At 43.2% G+C, this 22,249-nt stretch overlaps 1 pseudogene; it reads right to left on the reverse strand.

The window, feature by feature from the left end:
* Positions 1–12,792: 12,792 nt before the first annotated feature.
* LOC135715748 (uncharacterized) lies at positions 12,793–22,026 on the reverse strand (annotated as a pseudogene).
* Between the last annotated feature and the right edge of the window lie 223 nt (positions 22,027–22,249).

Here is a 22,249-nt window from a genome sequence, read left to right on the forward strand (position 1 = left end):
CTTTAAGAAGCCTGGCCTGTAGTGAAGGTGGCACGGTGTGGTATCCACTAGTTGCCTAGTGCAGCTCCACTAAAACCCATTCCTTACTCTCTCCTCTGCCTGGATCCCCCCGGGACCACTGTGAAGCGACTACTTCGGGGGGTGGCTGTGCTCATGCACTTGTCGTACTCTCAGCGCTAGCTGGCGTTGCTAGATCGCTGCTCTTCTCTCCATTTACGCTGCAGCTCTGACATAATCTGTGTGACTGCCCTGCTGACGGCATTCCAAGAGTCCTCCTCTCGACACATTTCATCAACGACATTCTCCACGTTAAGGACAGGCATCTCCGTTCGCACTGCCTCGAACCTTGGACAGTCAAAGACCACATGCTCCGGCGTTTCATCGACGTTGCCACACTCCGGACAGAGGGGTGACGCTGCGTGTCCGAACCGATGCAGGTATTTCCTGAAGCAGCCGTGGCCAGACAGGAACTGCGTTAGGTGGAAATTGACTTCTCCGTGTTTTCTGTTCACCCAGGTCGAAAGAATCGGTATTAGTCTATGTGTCCATCTACCGTTCTCCGTCGTGTTCCACTCCTGTTGCCACTTAGCCAATGACTCCACTCTCACAACTTTCCGTACTCTTCCGGCTTCTCTCTGCCTGTAGCACTCGCTGTCCTCCGCCAGGGTGATGCCGATAGGGATCATACCGGCGATAACGCATACTGCTTCGGACGAGATGGTTCTGTACGCACTCACGACTCGCATGGCCATGAGCCGGAACGTACTGCTCAGTTTCCTTTGGTTCTGCTTCGTTTCCAGCGCTGGAACCCAGGCTGGACCTCCATATCTCAGTATCGATGATGACACGCTGGCCAGAAGACGCCTCTTGCTATTGCTGGGACCAGCGTTGTTCGGCATGATTCTAGCTATCGCGTTGATGGCCTTCGAAGCCTTCTCACAGGCATATTCGGCGTGGCTGTTGAAGTTTAGCCGATCATCGATCATCACACCCAGGTATTTTAACACACGCTTCGAGGCTATGGTGTGCTCCCCGACGGTGATTTCTGCCCGCTGTACCGCTTTACAGTTACTGACCAATAACACTTCCGTTTTGTGGTGGGCTATTTGCAGCTTCGCTCCTTTCATCCAGTTACCAATCATGTCGATTGCCTCGGTAGACAACACTTCCACCTCTTCCAGCGTCTCGCCTGTTACCGTCAAGACGACGTCGTCCGCAAAGCCAACGATCTCAACTCCTTTGGGCAGTTTCAGCGTTAGCACGCCGTTGTACATCCCGGTCCAGAGCGTTGGACCAAGGATGGAGCCTTGTGGAACTCCCGCTGTGATCCTAATCGATCTCTGTCCCATGTCTGTCTCGTAGACCAGAACCCGGTTCTGGAAATAACTCCTCAGGATCCTGCACAGGTAGTCAGGGACCCTCATTCTATGCAGTGCTTCGGTGATGGCCTCCCAGCTGGCGCTGTTGAACGCATTCTTGACGTCGATCGTTATCACGGCGCAATATCTCTCTCCTCTCCGCTTCTGTTTGGACGCCTTTTCAGCTCTCTCGACCACTGTCCGAATTGCATCCACCGTTGATCTCCCTTTCCGGAATCCGAACTGCCTCTCCGACAATCCGTGCTCACTCTCCGTGTATTTCGTCAGCCTGTTTAGGATGATCCTCTCCAAGAGTTTTCCGAGTGTATCCAGCAGGCATATAGGCCTGTATGATGCTGGATCCCCCGGCGGTTTTCCTGGTTTCGGCAGCAACACTAGCTTCTGTATCTTCCACCTGTCAGGGAAGTGACCCTCGTTCAGGCATTTCTGCAGCACCATCCTGAACATGTCCGGGGATGACTGGATCGCCGCTTTCAACGCTACGTTGGGGATTCCATCCGGACCGGGAGCTTTCTTCACCTTCAATCCTTTCGCCACTACTACGAGCTCCTCGTTGGTGATTTCGACGTTATCTCCCTCTCCTTCTCCGTACGGTGTAGGTGGCCAGGTTGTTGGGTCGTGCTTCGGGAAAAGTCCTTCCACGATGACTTTCAGCTTCTCTGGGCACATTTCAGCGGGCATCGTTGGACCTCTGATCTTCGCCATCACGACTCGGTATGCGTCGCCCCAGGGGTTGGCATCAGCGTCTCGACACAACTCCTTAAAACAGTTCGACTTGCTCTGCTTAATCACTCGTTTAAAAGCGGCCCTGGCCGCTCGAAACACTTCTCTTCGTTCCTCTCTGTCTGCTTCCGTTCTTGCTCTCTGAACACGTCTTCTGGCTCTGAGGCAACTAGCGCGGAGAGTACTAAGTGCCTCGTTCCACCAGTAGACTGGACGCCGTATGTTATTTGGCTCCAGTTTCCTCGGCATGGTCGTGTCACATGCTCTCACTAACGTTTCTGTCAGCTCGTCCGCATTTAGATCTACGGGACTCCCGTCCACACGAAGTGCCTCAACGAACAAATCCTTGTCGAAAGCTTTCGTCTTCCACTTTCGGTCACAAGTTCTCGTCCTCCGTACTGCCACAGTATTCCGTTGACCGATGCCATATCGTATCGCCTGATGGTCGCTATGGGTATATCCTTCGCACACTCTCCAATCCATGTTTGCCATCAGCGACGGACTGCAGAAAGTAACGTCGATAATGGATTCTCGGCCATCTCTGCGAAAAGTGCTGCTGGTGCCTTTATTGGCCAGCATAACTTCCAGTTTTGCCAGAGCTTCCAGCAGACTGTGCCCTCTTGCATTGGAACACCTGCTTCCCCACTCCACTGCCCAAGCATTGAAGTCTCCTCCGATGACTACCGGTCGTCGTCCGACCAGCTCTTCGGTAAGTCCATCAAGCATCTCGTAGAACTTCTCAATCGTCCATCTGGGGGGTGCGTAACAACTACACATGAAGATTCCGTTGATTTTGGCGATGACGAAGCCTTCGTATGAGCTCGCAACCACTTCTTGAATGGGGTATCTGCCCATAACTTGTATAGCTGCCATCCCAGCTCTATCCGCAACCCAGTTACCGTTATCGGGAGGGACTCGATACGGTTCCGCAATGATTGCAACGTCGCACTTTGTTTCTGTTGTCGACTGCCACAACAGTTGCTGAGCAATGTCGCAATGATTGAGGTTTATTTGGGTTACCTCCATTACTGTTGGCCTGCCATCGCCTTTTTGTATGCTAGGCATTTGAAGCCTCCCGTCGTATGATCGTTACCGTCCTCTTTTTTGCAGAGCATACACCTCGGATGCTTCGTGCAGCCTCTTGCAATATGGCCTTTCTCTCCGCATTTCCTGCACAGATCAGATCTGTCAGGGCCATTGCAGTTCCTCGCCTGGTGACCGAATCCCATGCACTTGAAGCATCGCTCCAATTGCTTGGTAACCCGAGGAGTGGCTTTCAGCGAGCACAATGACCAGCCAACCTTGACCTTGCCCGTCTCCAACAGCTTATTCGCTGCAGCTGTCGAAAGCCGTATAACCGCCGTTTGCATGCCGCCGTACGCCTTCCTCATGCGGATTGACATCGGGACATCTCCCAGATCGCAGTGCACTCTCAACGCACTTCTTAGCTCCTCTTCTGTGGTGATCTCGTCCAGGTCCCTGCACTCGACCACTGTCTCCTGGGATAGAGCTCTTACGCTCGCCCCTTCGCCAAGAGACTTTTCAACGAGCTCCTTGTAGGCTGAGCTCTTGATAGCAGGATCCTTCTTCAGCTCAAAGAGGATCTCGCCTTTCTGGGTTCGCCTGGTTTTCACCACGTTCTCTCCTAGTTGCTTCAACTCCGGATCCTCTCGTACCTTCCGGAGGAGTGCTACATACGACGTTTTGTCCTTAGCTTCGACGATCAGAGCATCGCCCTTACTTCGCTCCCGACGAGTCCTGGGTATCTCCTTCTTCTGTTCAGCTTTCTTCTTCACGTCTTTTTCCTTCCGTTTTTTCCACTTCTCCTTTGGCTTCTCGACGGTACGCCAGCCTTCCTCCTTGTTGTCTTCTTTGTCGTTCTTGACTTTTTTCAACTCCTCTTCCTCTCCTGGAGTTTCCCTTTTCCTCTTCTCCGAGCGTGGATTTCGAGGTCCCTTTGGCGTCTCCTGTATTTCAGCTGCTGCTTTCTCCTTGGCCTCGATCAGTGCTCTTTCGGCAGTTACGGACCTCGTCCTCAGCGCATCCTGTTCACGTTCGGCAGCAATAATGGCGGATTTGATGCCCGTCACCATTTCCTTTATTGCCTTGTGGACGTTGCTCTTATCCTTGATGAAGTCATGGAGTTCATTGATCCTCCTCCTGACCTCCATCAATTTGGTCTTCCCAAGCTGCAATCCTTCTTGGGGTGTGCTACTGCTGGCTTAGCATAATACCTAGCTCTCCTTGGTGTCCTTGCTGCTCACCTTGGGGCTTACTGCTGCTGTTGGGACTCGCTGTTGCCTCCAGGTTCAACACTGGTGATCTCTGCAACATCCCGCTCCTTGCGAACACGTTCGCTCCTCCGTTTTCAATTTCTGGCGTCTTGCCGTCTGTGTGTGTGTGTGTGTGTTTGTGTGTGTGTGTATATGTGTGTGTGTGTTTGTGTGTGTGTTTGTGTGTGTGTGTGTGTGTGTGTGTGTGTGTGTGTGTGTGTGTGTGTGTGTGTGTGTGTGTGTGTGTGTGTGTGTGTGTGTGTGTGTGTGTGTGTGTGTGTGTGTGTGTGTCTGTGTGTGTATGTGTGTGTGTGTATGTATGTGTGTGTGTGTGTATGTGTGTGTGTGTGTGTGCTTGTATTCCTTCTAACCCCCACTTGACGGCAGTGATATTATGGAAGAACTCTCTCTACAATGTCGCATTTATGGTCATTGTAAACAGCTTTAGTCCTGGAATTAGAAAGTTATAGCTCTATTGCAGATCCAGCAACCCATTTCAGAATGTCTGGAGAGTCACGCCCATTCCGAGGCTACTTTCAGTTACATTAAACCCCGCATGTATGCAACACCGTTATCAGATGGATATTGGGATCAAATATACGCTTCCAGGTTCGAAAGTATTCTTTTTCTACCTGGTACGTATTTAGTTTATGATTTTTTTTTATTGTAAAATGTATTTGGGCTGGTCTTACCATGTTAATTTGATCCTATAATTCATGGGTTCCGTAATTTTGATTTTCTCTAAGCTTTGCATCTCATTTCGTGATGCATCTTTGTCGTAATACTTCCTTTAACGAACACAAATGTCTTGCATTGTCACGGTCATCTGGAAGAAGGTTCGCGTGTAGTGCTTTCCCCAGGAACAGTTCGCGGCCACCAACTGCCACCCGTCCAGTCTTGGGCATATCCAGCGGGGCATATTGCTCGCAATTCACCCAATACACTCTAAGAGGTTTTGTGTTGTAGCTGTGCTCTACCCTATGTTTTAGATATGTTATTTAACTTCACCCGGTACCCGACCTTCGAGTTTGACATATATTTGACTTCCGTTCTCTCAAATTCACAAAAACGCAGGTCATTCAAAGACTGAGTAAAATTTTCCTCGGTTATCCAGAAAAAAAAACTTTCGAATATGAGGAAAATTGCGACACATGAAGAGCTACTGAATCCGATCAGTAGCGGTGCGGATTCTTCCTCCTTCTTCGGTGAAGGGACGCTCATATGGGCTGGAGCTCGCTGCTTGCCTTTCGTTGTGTACTGGAGAACAATGTTCAACGCCAGCACTGCTGATGATGACCGACCAGACACCATCACACACGGTGATTGAAAAAGCACCGTTCGGTGAATCCAGAAGAAATTCGATTTTGAAATCTGTGTTAGGGAAAGGACTTTTTGCAGGTGTGATAACTCTGATCACCATTGCAACAGTTGGGCATATAGGTAATTTTCAATGGTGACCTATTGAAACTTAATAAAGTGTTCATTTTAGCAGATTAGTAGAAACATTTCCAATCGAATTGCTAGTTTATAATTAAAATCCATCACCACTTTTCGTAACGCGGTCGATTTTGGTTCGTTGAATTTGTACTCCCAATATGTTGCCAAAAGTCATAATCCTACGTCAAAAAAGGAAAACTCGCATTTCTCGATCTTCTTGTCATCAGGGAATCGTCATCATATTCTTCTTTTGAATAAGAAGTTTACATGAAACCAACAAGCACGAAAAGAGTTATTCCTTATGCTTCCAACCATTAACTCAAGTCGTTATCTGAACGGAGTGCGGTACAATCGATAGAACTGTTTCAAACACATTGTTGGTACATGAGCAAATCGGTGATCATCTCTTTTTGCCAGTGGTGGCTAGGGGAAATACCCTCGCATACTGCGTAGTTTAGTAAAGAGAGATGATCAACCCGATTCGTACATTCCTCAAAGTTGTCCTTGCTCGCTTTCTAGTCTCTATATACAATTTTCACACTGCCGTACTCTAACGGAACTATCAACTCTATACTTTCATCTCCTCATCTATCGCATAAAAGGACCACTTTAAGCCTGTTATTTGAAACTTAGCATCTTCAACTATGCAAAATTGTTAACTTCCCGCAGAATTTATACAAACAAAATAGTTAAAGCCAAAAAAGTTATTAAACTTGAATTACTTAAAATTACCTGCTTCAATATTGTTTGAATATTTTTCATAAATAAAATTACAAAAAATGCTGTGAAATACTAAAATAAACATTAACAAAAATCATCGAACAACAACATTTGCCCACATTTTTGAAATTATCGTATAAACAACTTGTTATGAAGTATTTCACAGATTTTTTTTTTAATACTTCTGATTTTTCAATATCTTTTCCTCCCGATCAAGCAGGTTTGTTAGCAATTTTTTATTGAACTGTGGGAGTTTTCCCTTCTTTTAGTGAGCGTCTACCGTATGCGTGATAATGTTTCACCATCGTACAAAAAAGGTTCCCGTTTCACCTGTGCATACAGTGCCTTGGTTTTCTTTGCATGCACGTAACCTATAGCTCACACCGTAGTAGCATAGAGGTAACTCTAAGACTAGTAGGTCCCAAAGGAACGTGCTCAACTTTTTAGCTCAGCTCTGGTACTATCTTCGGTCCCAAGCTAATCGATTCACCCCTCGAAACATAGGAAAAACCAATAACCCCTCATTTTATCTGTCAAACTTTCATAGCGAATCAAAACAAACATTGCGTGGTACTAGAATTTCGACTAGAATGGGGTACGTTAATCGTTTGCTTGGGACCAATAGGCTAGTCAAGTAGTGAGCCAATTTAAAATCATTAGTTTCGTATTGATTGTTGGTAGTAGGCTGTGTATAAAAGAAAATGATTTACTTAGTTTGACAGTTGCATCATGACGAAGTGGCAGCGTATTCTTGATTTGTCCCACGCGCAAATGTCGCAAAATGACATTTCAATAGCCGTGGGAGTGTCCCGGTGGACCGTCAAAAGGGTTTTAGACCGAGAAAAGAAAGGAAAACTATCCGTGAAGGTGGCCACAGGTCGTCCGAGGTCAGCTCGGGTTCCGAGGGTTATCGCTGCTATCAAAAGGAAGATTCGGGTGAATTCAGTGCGTTCAATAGGGAAAATGGCAAAGGAACACGGAATCAGTGATTTTATGGTACGGAAGATCGTAAAGGAAGATTGCGGGGTGAAGTCGAGGGCACGAAAAAAAAACTCACATGATTACCAACCGCATCCGGGAGCTACGAGTCGAACGGTGCAAGAAAATCTTGAACTTCCTTAAGCGAAAAAATCCGGTAATCCTGTTCACCGACGAGAGCATGTTTACCGTCGATCCCGTATCAAATTCCAGAACCGACCGGTATATTAGTTCTCTTCGGGTAAAAGACGTGGCCGACGAGCACAAGAACGTGAATCAGACAAAGCATCCTGCTAGCGTTTTGGTTTTTGGATTGGTGGCTTCCAATGGCAAAAAATGGACCTGGTGTTCATTCCAGAAGGCGACAAGGTCAACACGGAGGTCTACATCGGGATTTTAAGTAAGTATGTTCTTCCGTGGATCAAATAACAGTACGGTCCAAAGTCAAATGTTGTATTTCAACAAGATAGGGCTCCGTGCCACACCTCGAACCGCACTCAGAAGTGGTTGCAGGAACATCTTCCATTCTGGGCAAAGGATATGTGGCCGCCATCCAACCCCGATCTTAATCCGCTGGATTACTCAATATGGAGCGTCATGAAGGCCAAGGCCTGTTCTAAACGCCACCCGAGTACAGCAAGCCTCAGACAAACATTGACCCGTACCTGGAGAGAAATGGATCCAGACTACATTATTAGAACCTGCCGTGCATTCCGGAAGCGTGTGGAGGCCGTAATTGCAGCAAGTGGAAACTGAATCGATGATTAACATAGTTCAAGACTCTGAGAAACATCCCCCTTTGAATAAATGAAAAACTCGAAAGCGAAATTTTTGAGATTTTTTTTAAATTTTGACATTGCTCAATGGTGTAAACATTATCATGCATACGGTATTAGGCTAAAAAGGCTACCTTCAATTAACAGTTTTAGCTGCAAATTTGATTATGCAAGCAAGAGCGTTTCATATTTCATCACATATAGTCCTTGCGAATATCATTTGAAGATACGATATGACGGAAATTGATACTAATTGTATAAAACACAAGTAAATTCTTCCAAAAATTAGTTTGGATAACATATTGAAAATGTATTAATTGTTGGTGAACAAATGTAATGTTGCTTTGAAATACCTCAAATCGTGTTGAATTTAAACCTTCCCTCATTTCTCATTCGTTGAACCATTATGAACGACCATCCCATTGTGGTTATATCACATCATTGCTATTATTGTTTATATCTATATCTTTGTCGATAACATGGAGTAAACAAAGTAAAAGTGGAAGAAGAGCTGCAAAATGGAGCACATGCGAAACGACAATGGAGTAATGCTCGTTAAGAAAATACCCGCAGACACTGTCATACAAAGATAATGGACGTCGAAATATCGTAGAACACATCAGAAATAATAAAGGAGACTTTCAGGAGACTAGTAGCGACTAGCAGTGATGCAGAGAAGGACAACGAGTTCTCAATAAGGTACGAAAATTGGACAGAAAGGTGAAGAAACAGCAAAAGTTGGTGAGATCGTTTTAAATTCTAAATTTTTATTATTAATCATATATATAAAACAATGCCGGGATTGGGAGGGACCATCAGGAAACCCGATTGAAGCGATTTGAATGGGGAGAGTAAAATTGTCAACTCCCTGTTGTTAACACTCGTGGGAAAAGGGCAGGCGCTTCTCCACACTCATTGGGGTATCTTTCTGTCGGACGGCTCGTCATACAAATTAGTCTATGCAGGCAAAAATTGGTTTATACAGCTAGTTTTTGCCTGTATAAGCAATTATGCAACTGAAGTTTTTTTAAAGCATCCCATGTACTGATTAGTCCATACATCAATATAAAAAGTGTTGCCCTTCTTTCACCGCAAATCGATTTTAAGTAACTCCTTTCTTCCAGGTCAAAATCCAAAGCTCAGGCAAACAGAAACCACACTAGCTCAACTTTGTTCAAGCGGAAATAATTGAATTGCCAATAGTCCATTAGGACTGCTTCTCCGGAGTTGACAGTTTCAAATCGAAAGGCATCGGAAAAAGTGCCTGTGCTTTGCACAAATCTTTCCAACAATCATCGATTTGCCACTTGACCATCTCAGCACGTTGTCGTTGCTTCGGTCGATGGATGCTACCTAGAAAGAACAGCAGAATGAAAAACGAGGAACTCTTCTTGGACAACTTAATTGTAAGCTCATTTTAGCACTTTTACTTCGCTTTGTCCTCGTTCCCGTGCTGGATAAAGAAAATTTTCCTCTTTTTCTTCAACTGATGTGCACTGGAATGCAGCAAAGTTTTTCAGCTGACGAACCAGAAATTGAATCAAATTGCAGTTAAAGTTCACTTACAACTGGGAAAATCAATTTTCTTTTTTGTTCTACAAATCTTGGCTTACTTACGCTGGAAAGCACTACAAAAATAAAAATACCTCGACCATCCAACATTCTTCCCCGACCGCTCGAGCGGAAAGTTTCTCCAAATTGCCCTCGGAGATTAGCCTGTTCCCAAATCTCTTGATCACTTCATCCAGATTCAACATGTGTGTGGGAAGAACCGACAGGGAATGGAATGTAAAAATAATTCTCTTCCTCCCGGGGCATCGAAGGATTAAAGTTTTACAACTATATATTCGATACGAACTTCTTCCTTCCCGAAAAAGTGGTCCCCAATGCAATGGTGTGCTCGGTGCTATCGATTCGTCGTTCTCGCCTTGTCTCGTCTCGTCCCGTCTCACCATGAGCCGTGAACATGACTCGGAAAAAAGCCACCCTCCGGCAAACATCTGTTTCAATTTCATGGCTCGGTTTCCTTCGTCTGCATATTTGCAAGTATTCATGCATTCACACAGATAGAGATACACGTTTTCCGGCAGTGGCAAGCAATAGTTACAAGCAAAGAGCAGGATCCACTCTCTGCCACACTGTGTCTAGCCGAAAGCCGAAACACTGGGAGAACCCACTCAAGGAATGTAAGGAATTAGAGTAAGAAGTAATTTATATTTATAGATCACTTCAGCTCCGGCTAGTTCTGGGTAAAGGGTTATTGCCGTTTTCATCCTTGGCACAGTCCCACACTTGTTTCGGGTTGGAAAATGTAAATTGCGGTGCTGAGGGAAAGTATGTTTTAATAGTTTTAATATTTCAATTTTTGGTCACTTGGCTGATCGTTGGAAATTCCGGTTTCATCTCGAACTATCTGTTGAAGCAGGGTACATTCCCTGATTCAACCACAAAGTTTTGCTTGTTTTCAAATGTTACTCCAGGCTGGGAATGCTGGAAAATGTGCAAGCAACAGTGGTTGACTGTTTGAAAGGGTGATTTGATTTAGTTGGGTTTGGTTTCAGGCTGCTTCCAATTCGTGGTAGTAGTTCAATATTGTTAATAATCATCAGTGGCCAACTGTTTTTGGAGTCAAACTAATAAATATTACTGCAGTTCTTCCTGCAAAACGAGGATGTACTTAAAACTATATTCAATTTTTCTGTATCCTAATGAAATGATCGAATTAATTTTTAATTTCACAAAATGTTGTTCAGAGTTGGTTGAAAATGCTATCGAACTTGAATCATGATAATTTATTAGCTAGAGGAAGGTCTGAAGAGGGTAGGTAGGTAGATAGGTTAGGTTAGGTTTCTTTATTAAGGAGGCTTTCACATCCAGCGGGTAGATAGTTACGCTAGACTACGGCAGTGTGAAAATTGAATAGAAGTTGAAACTGAGCTTATCAATGGGCAACAGTACTAGTTAAACACACACTTTTTTTTTACCTTACTCATACATTAATGCATGAGGTGACTTGAAGTTTTTCTTCAAATCCACAGGCAAAAGAGTGCACGTTTGACTTGCTCATATACTGTCTGCGGCTGTGGAATAGTTCTAGCGACGTTTCATCGCTATCTAAGTTAAGGGATCTTCTTCGTAGTTCACTTTTTAAAAAGAACTTTTAATGCTAACACTATTTATTACCGATCTTACACGTTACACATTTATGATGAAAAAGAGGTAGAGCCTCGTGTGCTCTACCGTTTTAAAGAAAAATATGCTTACATTACAAAATTATGTTACCTGTCTCCTAATGGTGGAGCTACGTGGCGTGATGCGCCACATTTCGCGCCAACCAACCTTACTGCCTGATTGGTCAATCCACCTATCAGTATTTTCCTGACGATTCCCCCTCTACTGGAAAGTCGTCCCTGACTTACACGATCCTTGGCTCCTGCGGGATGAATCTTGGTTGCCTGATGTGGTGGTGTGTGTCGTTGTCCTGCGTTAGTCCTGAAATCCCTGGTCCTGTAGGTCTCTCCGTGTTGATTGTTCCCGTGTTGGTTCGTCTTGGTATCCAGAAGGGCGTCGATTTGCATGGTAAGAATGAAAGAACTGTCTTTGTAACTAATACTGCTAGGTAACGGCGTCGGTGGTGTAGTGGTAAGCGTGATTACCTCTCACCCCAGCAGGCCTGGGTTCAATCCCAGTCGGCGCCGCTGGGATGTTCTGAGGCATAACATCTCTGATCACGCCTTCCAAAGCCGTTGGTCCCCGGTTCATGAGTTGATGGGTCGATAGGTAGGGTCCAGGTGTGGGAGCTGCCTTTCTGGCACGTCGGTAGCATTGGTGCTCAGCACGGAAAACAAGATCAACGGAAAAAAAACAAACCAAAGGGAAAAAAAATACTGCTAGGAGCACTAGTATTAGGGTCGATAATGTTCCAAATGAGAGCCAGCTAACCAGATGTAGTTGCCAGTGTATGTTGTCCGTAGTTATATTCAGATGCTCTATATGACTCCGGTGCTCCAGATTGATTTCCTGTAAGTACTGTAAAGGCATCTTGTTTATGATTTTTGAAGGAGTTACCGTTAGTCCCGTCGTTGGAAGATAAGTTTTCTGTAATACGTCGGTGTTGTTGTTGGTGTATTCCTCGTCGTTCAACTTGATGGTACAGCCAGAGAACTGGATAAGGTATGATCCTCGTAGCTCTCTTACTTGCCTTCAACAGTTTGATGTTAGGGTGACGTTGTTAGCACTCACCAATATGTTTGCATCATCTATTCGCTTTATGAAGTTTTGTCCATATACTTTCTCCATAGGACATTGAGCTGATTCGCCATCAACCAACTGTTGAACGCATTTTCCCAACGGTTCTAGCTGTGAATTCGTGCAGATATATTGATTTCGATGCCGTTTACATGGAGTGTTGGTTAAAAAGGAATTAAGTCCTTTCACGTAGTATTTCGCCGTTAAGTGGTTTCGATGGTTGTTGGAAATTACTGGTTCTATGTAGTTTAAGTGATATTCCACATCTTTGGCTCGTGGATTTTTGAGCGTGTAAATAATTTCTTCCTTACCATACAGTACGTAGGCGCTGGATATATCTAATATGTTGTCGACTGCACCCGTTCCAAGACCACTGTTGCTGAGGAATTCCTGGGCTATGGTTATCTCGTCTGGTGAAATGATGCGGCTGCTGGGGATATTGCGTCGGGCTAGTGTGATCGCTTCTTCTATTAGTCCTAACTGATCGATTAACTCATCTAAATGAAATATCAAATTAACTGACTCCAAACCTTCAATGGTTTTATTTTGAAATCTATCATGAAATTTAACGAAAGTATTGATTGATTCTGTGGTATTTCTCATTCTAGTTTCCAGTATGCTATTGATTTTAACTTGTCTGTTGTTCTGATCAATAAGAGAATTAATTGTAGCGTTAATAATTTTTAGATCGTCAGCATCCGGGCTGCCTGATACATATTTCCAAGCGCGACCTAAACTTTCCCATCGCTTCTGTCTAGAGGGTCTAAATTTATTGTACATTGAATGGAGTTTTTCTGACTTTACTTTTAATATTGGACTTAACATTTGTTGTTTAGAAATTTGATTTTCGATTATTGAGTCTAGATTTCTGCAAGTGAATTAAGGTTTATATGATGACCAATTCTCAAATAACTGCTGTTGATTTTAGCTATTCCTATCGGGATGATTACCACCGGGTTTTTCTCCACGTCGTGTATCCGTATGTCCGCGTATGTCCTTGTTGCCAGCAGGCATAGCCTGAAAGGTCAATTTTGCGTCAGTCAGAGTGTTTGATACTAGTCTTATGGATTTTTATGTTTTGGTCGTCAGTTACTGTTTTTTCGTTTTGTTCCTTTACGTCTATTAGTCTGTATCGATTTCCGTAAGGGTGTGGTTTTGCCTTTCCTTTAACCAATACTTTAGTCTTTTCAATATTTTTATACTGTCTATTTTCTAAAGGCGTCTCTGTATTTTTCGATGCAAATCGTCTGATGTTGTCCCGTGCAGTCTGTATGTTGATTTGCTTTGCGAGATTAATTTCAGCTAGATTTAATGAATCGCTTGTACAGAAAATAATTTCGCGAGGCTTCAAGTCCGTCGTACTGTGCTTTGAGTCGTTGTAAAGCGCAGTAACCAGTGCGAGTCCTTCATAGAGGGTCAGGTTTTCAACTTTGCTGCGGTTTGCTAGGTACATTTCCAGCAATGTATTGTGGAAGTGTTCCACAATTCCATTACCTCTGCTGTCACTAGCAAAATGCAATGCGATCCCTTGCGTCTCTAGAAAGGCTCTAAATCGAGCATTTCGAAATTCCGCCGCTTGATCACAGGTGATCATTTTCGGCAACCCGAAGATTTTGAAATACTCGATCAGTGTTTCCTGAAGTATATCCGTTGTCTCATTTTCGACTTGAAATATTTGTGCGAATTTGGAAAAAGAATCTACGACAGTGAGGAATTTGTGTCGCTCCTTGACATAGATGTCAATGAAAACGTTTTCGAAAGGTTTCTCGTAAATCCTTCGAGCGATAGGTATTTTAAATGGTTTTCGCTCGTATTTGGCGAATTTACAGTCTTGACAATTTTTGATAAATGCTTTAACCTTGCCAAGCATACCAGGAAAGTAAGCGCACTTCCTAATTTCCTCATATGTCAGCTTATAATTTCGGTGGTTAAAGTTATGATGCTTAGAAATAAATTCTTGCTGGTCCGCACCTGAAATTAGATCTGGTAGAAGAATATTAGAATATTGTACCTTTAAATTTTTGCTATAATTTGCTTTAATAATTTTATCGCAACTGCGTATAATCTCCACCGGAGCGAATATGCAGTTACTGGAGGTAGGATCCAAATATTTCTTTAAAATTTCTTTAAGTTCATCATCTGAAAGTCTTTCTTTGTGGAATACATGCCGTATTTGACCCGGAAAAATTCTACACATAACGTGTGGACTTTTCCTTTTGTCTAAAGTAATCCTGATTACAAGCTGATTTTGAAATTTGTTGACAATTACCGAACCGTATATATCATTATTAGGATGACATTCATTTGATAGTTCTTGTAAATTGATTTCAGCGGGTGGGATTCTAGAAAGTCCATCCACCACAACATTCTGCTTTCCCTTCTTATATACAATTTTAAAGTCATATTGTTCTAGGTAGAGTCACTGACGTGTAACTCTTCCTGTAGCGTCAGTCAACTTAAGCTCCTTCGTCAAGGGCTCATGGTCCGTATATAGTGTAAAAGGTCTTCCATATAAATATGGTCTGAACCTTTTAGCTGCAAAGTAAATAGCCAATAGTTCTTTAGCCGTGGCAGAATAATTTTGCTCGGCTTTAGAAAGCGTCCGAGAAAGGTAGGCTATTGGCCTTTCCTTTCCATCTACTAATTGTGCCAAAACCGCTCCAATAGCAATATTGGAGGCATCTGTTGTTATTAGGAAGGGTTTATCGAAATCGGGGTGAGCTAGTAACAAATCCGAAGACATGATTTTTTTTTAAATTTGTAAAGGCGTTTTGAAATTCTACGGAATTGTAATCGATCGTTTTGTTTTTTCCTCTCAACTGGCTAGTGAGTGGTTTGGCAATGTTGGCAAAACCTGGGATAAAGAAGATGATGATATCATCCATATAAACGAAACATCTGATACCCAGGTGTTTCCTTAGTACGGAGTCCATCAATCTTTGGAAGGTCGCGGGCACATTCTTTAGCCCGAACGGCATACGAATGACCTCGTATTTACCGTGATCAACATTAAAAGCGGTTTTGGGGATATCCGCCGGTTCCACTTCAATTTGGTGGAAACCACTTGCTAGGTCCAGCACTGAGAAATACTGTGCTTTGCCTAGTCTGTCTAAAATCTCGCTGATTTCCGGTATAGGATACCGGTCAGCTAGGGTGACTTCGTTTAATTTTCGATAGTCTACCACGATCCTATATTTCTTTTTGCCAGAATTGTCGGCCTTTTTGGGTACAACCCAAATCGGAGAGGTCCATTGTGAAGAGGACTCCCTAATAATTCCACTGTCGAGCATCTTCTGGATTTGTTCGGAAACAGTCTTTCGAAGATGATAGGGATATTTGTATGTCCGTTGATGGATAGGCTTCGCATTTATAGCATCCTGATGAATGTGGGCGTCTTAGTGGAATACCTGTATAATGAGAGAGAGAAGGATTAGTATTTTCCATTTAATTCCACTACTTTATTTGCTTATCCTTGACAGATACGCGTATTTCGTCTACAATGTGCAGACTTCTTCAGTGTCTTGTACTAATACTCGACTGAAGAAAAACATCGCATTTACCGAATATATATTAATACAGGTACATTTTCTCTAAGAAACCAGATAAACTTAAATTTAATTTGCTGCTTACTCGTTGATGTGTCCTAGGTAGTAACTTGAAAAGCCATGTGAGTCCGTTTCCTTGATCCCTGTTGAGTAAAGTTGAATTACGTTGTTTGTTGATCTCGAGGCTTTCTGCAACATCCAATTTCCATGGTGTAGATACAGTTCGTAAAATCGTGATGTCCTCCGTCGATAGTTGGTGGTCCTCTGTGAAGATGTGTTCTGCAACCTTTGATTTGAAATCATATGTTAGGCCTTTTTCCTCTTGCTTTTTGGCCTTATTAACCTCCGCTATATGTTCTTTAAATCTAGTTGCTAAAGTTCTCTTGGTTTGTCCTACATATACTTTGTTACAATGATTACAGCTTATTTTATATACACCTGCTTTACCTAAAACATTAACTGGGTCTTTAGTGGATCCTAACAATGATTTCAACTGGTTATGTCTACTGGTGAAAACTAAATCTAATCCGAATTGTTTTAACTGTGGTCTTAGTTTACAAGTAATATCTTGATCAAATGGAACGGACACTCGTTTCAATGGTTCAGGTGCTGTGGTGAGGGTTGTAAATAATCTCCTTTGTAGAATTCTCGCTTTTTTATCGATGATTGCCTGGATTGTGGTCTCCTTGTATCCGTTGAGTCTTGCTGTTTCGAAGATGTACTGTAATTCCTTAACCTTTCCTGTATCGCTGAGTGGAAGAGTCTGCATGCGGTGAATCATGTGGTGAAAGGCGGCCATTTTCTGCTGGAACGAATGGTTGGAAGTATAGGGGATAACTCTTTTGGTGCTTGTTGGTTTCCTGTAAATTTCGTATTCAAGCGAGGAAGATGATGACGATTCCCTGATGACTAGAAGATCGAGAAATGCGAGTTTCCCGTCTTTTTCTACCTCGTGAGTGAATTTGATATCCTTATGAATTCTGTTGATCTCATCTAAAATTTGTGGAAGGGCTTCCCGTTTAACTACGCTGAAGGTATCGTCAACAAACCTCCACCAACGGTTTGGTAATAGCCCTTTCTCCTTCATGGTTTGTCTCCGAGTTGGCCATGAAAAGTTCACACAAGAAGGGGGATAGGGGGTTTCCCAATGGGGCTCCTTTCGTCTGCTTGTAGAAGTTACCTCGGAAAGAGAAGTAATTCTCTTCCATACAAAGGCGGGTCAGCTTAAGGTACGTCCGAACCTTGTTTCTCCATGCTGCATCCTTTCGTTGTGTTAATAGCCAGTCCTCCAAATGGTTGATCGCTTCCTCGACCGGTACGCTGGGAAAAAGAGCTGTGACGTCGAAAGATACCATAATCTCGTCCTCGTTGATGTCTCCTGAAGATTGTAGTTGCTGGGTGAACTCCTGGGTGTTACTAACTGCTTTACTCTGGAACTGACTTTGACTAGCCACTTCGCTAGTTTGTGGGTGGGGGAACCAACTGCAGACACGATCTCTCGCATTTCATTTCCTGGTTTGTCGACTTTGGGAAGACCTTTGATCCTGGGTAGAATGGGATTGGCTTCCCGTATACGACCTGCTCCATCTCCTAATACACCCAACCGGGGGATGTAAGATTCGCTTACAATTATGTGTGATTCATCATCAGAGGATGTTAGTGGAGACCGCATGAACCGAGGATGCGATATACCTAGCTGCGGTCCGATGTAAGAAAATTGGAGACCGAAAAATGTGGAGTGTATTAGTGAGTGAAATTAATTATGTCGAAAAAAATAGAAAAAAAGGTTACCGACTGGACTCGAACCACGGACGTTGCGACTATCAGACCTGTGCTTTCTCCACTGCTCTCTCCATGCTTCTGAATTTGGTTAGCCTAAAAGCAAACATCAAGCGCTCATTTTCTCACATGCTTGACTTCGTATGCTTTTTCTGCTGGAGAGATTCGAGACAAGTGTGTGCGTCGTTCTACAATGTTCTACAATGTGCGTCGTTCTACAAGCTTACTGGTATAGTCGAAAGCGTAGATGGAACACGAAATAAAAAAAGACAAAAAACCATTACATCGCCTGCATGGTCAATTTCTAACATTCGTTGCGATGTTCATGAACAGAGGATGATAGGAAACGGAACTAACATTCATTGTAATAGATTTTTGGTTTGCGTGTATCGATTTGCACTCCTTCAGTGCTTTCTCCACGCGTTTCACTATGTTCTGTAAGGGGTCTACTCGAAGTACCTGTTCCTATAGAAAATTAAATTTAAGTTTACCTAGTTTCTAAGAGAAAATGTACCTGTATTAATATATATTCGGTAAATGCGATGTTTTTCTTCAGTCGAGTACAAGACACTGAAGAAGTCTGCACATTGTAGACGAAATACGCGTATCTGTCAAGGATAAGCAAATAAAGGGTGATACGGTCAAAATTTGGTCAAGGGAAAACGCGTGTAAATCAGTGAAATCGTTTATTTAAAAAATCAAATTAAATTTCTTTTTCAAGTTCAATTAGTATAAAATTCAGGAAAAATATTCAGTTAGGCTTCCGCTTTTCCAAATCCGAATTGCCGGGCCTTACGCTTGACCCCTGCCATCAGATTTTGTACAGCCACCTTGTCCACCTTCTTCGCCGCAAAAAGCCAGTTTGCCTTGAACTGCTGCTCGCCCTTAGCAGTTTTTTTGGTCTTCTTTAGGTTCCGCTTGACAATAGCCCAGTATTTCTCAATTGGGCGGAGCTCTGGCGTGTTGGGAGGGTTCTTGTCCTTGGGAACCACCTGCACGTTGTTGGCGGCGTACCACTCCATGGCCTTTTTACCGTAATGGCAAGATGCCAAATCCGGCCAAAACAGTACGGAACAACCGTGTTTCTTCAGGAAAGGCAGCAGACGTTTATTCAAACACTCTTTCACGTAAATTTCTTGGTTGACAGTCCCGGAAGCTATGAAAATGCTGCTTTTCAAGCCACAGGTACAGATGGCTTGCCAAACCAGATATTTCTTTGCGAACTTTGACAGTTTCATGTGCTTGAAAACATCTGCTACCTTTCCCCTTCCTTTTGCCGTATAAAACTCCTGTCCCGGAAGCTGCTTGTAGTCGGCTTTGACGTAGGTTTCGTCGTCCATTACCACGCAGTCAAACTTCGTCAGCATCGTCGTGTACAGCCTCCGGGATCGCGCTTTGGCCGTCGTATTTTGTTTATCATCGCGATTTGGAGTCACTACCTTCTTGTAAGTCGATAGTCCGGCTCGTTTTTTGGCTCGATGCACGGTTGTAGACGATACACCCAGCTTATTTGCGGCATCTCGGAAAGAGAGGTTAGGGTTTCGCTTGAAACTACCGGCAACTCTCTTTGTCGTCTCAGCGGCTTTCGGTTTTCGATTTCCCCCCGATCCAGACTTCCTGGCTGTCGACAAACGTTCCCCAAATACTTTAATTACATTTGTAACGGTTGATTTGGCAACTTTTAGCGATTTTGCCAACTTTGCGTGCGAGTAGCTCGGATTTTCGCGATGCGCGAGCAAAATTTTGATACGCTGCTCTTCTTGCTTGGACGGCATTTTGACAACTGAAGAGTGAATTCCAAAATCAAAATAGGAGCAACATTCTACACACACACACCTTCAAAATGAGGGGTGTTCAGGTTTTTTAAATGCAAAATTGAAAGAAATACGTCAAGTTGATATTGACCAAATTTTGACCGTATCACCCTTTAAAGTAGTGGAATTAAATGGAAAATACTAATCCTTCTCTCTCTCATTATATTTATAGCATGTTTAACTTCATGAGTGAATGAAAACTTTTCCCTGTCGTTGAAAAACACGCTCTTAAATGGTTTTAATGTTTTCGCCAAACGGCTTATTTCTTCCCTATTTAAATGGCTAGCGGGAAAATCCAATTTTCCTGTATTGTTTTTGGTATTCAATATATATGGATCGTTTTCAAATGGTTTAAGATTACAGTTTTCTTTCTTGCCATCTTTCGATAAGAAAACCATCGCCTTATTGTCCTTGGCTTCGTATAGGCCGGGATTTAAGGTGACATTGGTATTAATATTTATTTCGTGCTCAATTAAAAATGGACCATTTGATGTTGTGCAAATTTCAAATAATTTCTCCGCTTGCTCATGAAAGTTCACTGAGCACGGATAGTATTTCGAAAGGGGATACTTAGTACCTCCTATAACAAGATGATGGCTTCCAGAATCAATTTTGGCTTCCATCGTCGCTAAGTTTTCATAGCCGATTAGGCCGTCAAAAAAATTATGAAATTTAAAAACATGATATGGAAGTTTCTTATTGAACGATTCCGAGAAGAAGTTTGCATGTATCATTTTGTCAATTGTAAACTTTCCATTTTTGTTAGTAACTATTGAAGGATGTTTTGCTTTGGAGGCCTTTTTAACGTGTGCTGGATACGACTTGTTGACTCCCGTATCGATAAGAAAATTGAGGTAGCCCTTTGTCGTAGGAAATCGAAAATAAGGTATGAAATTTAGGTCTTCACGTTTTTCAACCCTACCTGCTGAAAATTCAATTCATCACTTTCCGATTGAACTTCTTCTTCAAACTCTTCTTCTTGTTCTTCTTCCACTTCTACCGGGTCCACCTCCTCCGTGTTGTTAGTTTCAATTCGAGGTTTTGGGTGGAACGGTCGCCGCGGTGCGATGGCATCCGGTTTATTAAATTTAGTTGCACTGCTCGCGGCACTTTGCTGGGGTGCATTAAATGGTTTATGTTTGTACACTGGTTTTCGCACTTCTGCATTCTGATTTATTATGACGGCCTGGAAGGCATCTTCCAGCGTTTTAGGTTTAGAATTACGGATGATAGAAGCAAGTGGTTCACTCACTCCGTCTAAGAATTTTGTTATCGTCATTAATTCTAGCATTTGCGAAGGCATCATAAGGTGTAGTTGTAGGTTTGCTTTTAATTTAGTGTTTAATTCTTTTATATCGTTATAAAATTTTTGGTTGTTTCTGTCACCTCTCTTCGTATGAAATAAATTGTGAAGATTGGTGGCAAAATCACGTTGATCACCAAAATTCTCTCTCAGAACTTTCGTCAATTGTGCAATTGTATCAGGATTTGCATTGGCACATACTACTGCGCGTGCCTCGCCTTTCACTTTATTTTTGATCGCCCTAAAATAGTGCGCGTTGAAGGTGTCGGGAGCTCCCCGTTCACCCTTTACTTTGAACTCGTTATAGAGCTCATCTACTTCCTGAAGCCATGCGTTCAGTTCTTTCTTACTGCCTGAATACTCTGACAGTTGTTTGATAGGGTCAGGAATATAATAAGCATTTCCTGCTCCCTGAATTAAGTTTTGTAGCTGAGCAATTTGTTGCTTCAGCTGCTCAATTTCTGCGTTGCGTGTTTCTGGCATATTTAAAAAGTGGTTTAAAAGGACAGATTACTTACAGTATAACACCAATTAATTTCATCCAGTCCAGTCCTCGTGAGCGGATCGGCAGTTGCTGTCTTCGGGGATGTAGCTGCGGCGTTTTACGATCCAATTTCTTGAACTGTTGCTATACGTGATGCGGCTCTCTCGAAAGTCGATGTCGTTGCGGTGTTCAGAGGTTTAATTTCTCGAACTGTTGCTATACGTGATGCGGCTTTCTCAAGAGTCGATGTCGTTGCGGCGTTCAGAGGTTTAGGTTCTCTAACTATGCACTTGATCCTCGAAGCACTTTCACTCCAGTCTCTTTATGTTACACTCACAATGATCCCACTTCTGACACCAGTTAAGGGATCTTTCTTCGTAGTTCTCTTTTTAAAAAGAACTTTTAATGCTAACACTACTTATTACCGATCTTACACGTTACACATTTATGATGAAAAAGAGGTAGAGCCTCGTGTGCTCTACCGTTTTAAAGACTAAATATGCTTACATTACAAAATTATCTTACCTGTCTCCTATTGGTGGAGCTACGTGGCGTGATGCGCCACATTTCGCGTCAACCAACCTTACTGCCTGATTGGTCAATCCACCTATCAGTATTTTCCTGACGCTAAAGCCCCGCTTTGCCGAAAGCATTTCCAGTCGATGGTGTGTTATAATGCAATTTTTCTTTATCCAACTATTGTGTTGCTCCTCTCGTCATGACCAACGTAGTCATCTCAGAGAGAAAGCAGTAGGGTAGTTGTTGGGTGCTGTAGCATCATCAGCAGTGT

Source organism: Ochlerotatus camptorhynchus, unplaced genomic scaffold, assembly GCF_037179485.1.
Source record: "Ochlerotatus camptorhynchus isolate MF236.1 unplaced genomic scaffold, CSIRO-AGI_Acam_v1.1 ptg000002l, whole genome shotgun sequence".
In the NCBI taxonomy this organism is placed as follows: domain Eukaryota; kingdom Metazoa; phylum Arthropoda; class Insecta; order Diptera; family Culicidae; genus Ochlerotatus; species Ochlerotatus camptorhynchus.